The following is a 1,658-nucleotide window of genomic DNA, read 5'->3' on the forward strand; positions in this document are numbered from 1 at the left end:
CATGATTTCTGGGTTTCTATAGAAGCTCAGAAAGACAAAGTTGCTATCTTGTATTCAGGGGTGTGGACAGAGGGCTGGCCAGATGTGGCCCTAGCAGAATCAGAAGGTAAAACGAGGTTTGTTTGTTAGTATCATAGATTAATTACTGAAAAGATTAAGGGTCAGGTCACTCAACCAGAGCTACTGTATGGAGTGACTGCTAATATTTCTTGTTGGAAAGTCAATGAGAGAACTGAATCGACACAAAACAATCACAAGGAGATGCAAAATGACCTCAGAAAGAGTCAAAATGACTAAAAAGAGATGTAAACTAACTACGTTGAGATGCAAACCATCATAATGAGACACAAAACAACCACATATTCAGACATTAGATACATATTCAGATGCGTTTTATTGTCTTTTTGTTACTGTGCACTTTATAGATCTGTTTTTTGTGTGACATACTTCCTCACTTTCACTTGCTATAAAGACAGTGTTCTACATAACCTGTATAGTCAAACTGGAGAACCATGATTGTCTGTATTTGATGAGCTTGCTTCTTATCTCAGAAACAAGGGTTGCTTTTAGAAGAGGTAGAAAAAGCACTTCCTCATCCATCAGTGCCACATGAGCCAATATATCTGCTGCAGGTTAGTTTCTCTCAATCAATAAATCCTCCTCCGTATAGGGGAATATAATGGATTATTGGATTCTTCATCTAATAGGATGGCACAGAGAGCATGTCCTCTCATTACCGTGTCCTCCTCTATACCACAGATAGTGTATTCCTTTGTGTGTTTCTCTGCCCGACCAGAACAGTCAGCCCACTCTCAGATGTTCAAAGCCATCGCCGCGGTAATGAGCCGGGGTTAAAACCCTAACATGACCCCTGCCCATTGGGTATCCAACCAACTCACAGGGGAGGAGTTACCGGCTGCATCTATCAGCTAGGTTTGAGAAATATTCAAAGTTGATTGTTTGATTTCATTTTTTTCTTTTATGACTAATATTAATTGATATAAAGTAACTTGGTACATTTACTCAAGCATTTAAGTACATTTACTCTGTACTTAAGTATAGTTTTGAGATACTTGTGCTTTACTTTAGTATTTTGATTTTATTCTACCTGATACTATTACACTAATAAAATTCAGAGGAAATTATTTATATATATACTTCTACTCCACTACATTTGTTTGACTGTTTTACTTACTTGTTACTTCGCAGATTTAATTTTCACGTGAAAAACATGTGATAAGCCTAGAAAACAATGCATTGTCAAACATTAAACCAGTGATTTCCTAACAAAAAAACAGTGTGTGGGTCCTTGTCACTTTAATTTAAATAACTAAGGTTAAGTTATCCAATATTTTACCAACAACAGCAACGATTTGAGGAAAGTATGAAAAACTGCTACAAATGTGTCTCAAGACCCTGTATATTTATCTTGGGACCCTTTGAAAGGGCCTGACTCTGAATCACTGGACTAAACTAACAAACTATATATAGAATAGATCAAATTGGCTCCATCTCAAGCTGCTATTGCAGGAAAATGGTGTTTATTGTGACATATAATTATATATTTTTTGCTTTAAGTACATTTTGCTGATAATACCTCTGTACTTTCACTTAAGTAGGATTTTGAATGCAGAACCTTTATTTGTAATTTTGGAATT

General features: G+C 35.9%; 1 long non-coding RNA gene across 1 annotated transcript; it reads left to right on the plus strand.

Moving 5' to 3' along the window:
• The first annotated feature begins 6 nt into the window (after positions 1-6).
• LOC147819801 (uncharacterized) lies at positions 7-1,295 on the plus strand. The gene is made up of 2 exons (XR_015436425.1): positions 7-632; positions 797-1,295. It is a non-coding gene; the product is annotated as an uncharacterized LOC147819801 (long non-coding RNA).
• Positions 1,296-1,658: the final 363 nt, after the last annotated feature.

This window comes from Seriola lalandi, unplaced genomic scaffold, assembly GCF_002814215.2.
Source record: "Seriola lalandi dorsalis isolate HSWRI2012SDOR001 ecotype SW California unplaced genomic scaffold, Sedor1 jcf7180002046630, whole genome shotgun sequence".
Taxonomy (NCBI): domain Eukaryota; kingdom Metazoa; phylum Chordata; class Actinopteri; order Carangiformes; family Carangidae; genus Seriola; species Seriola lalandi.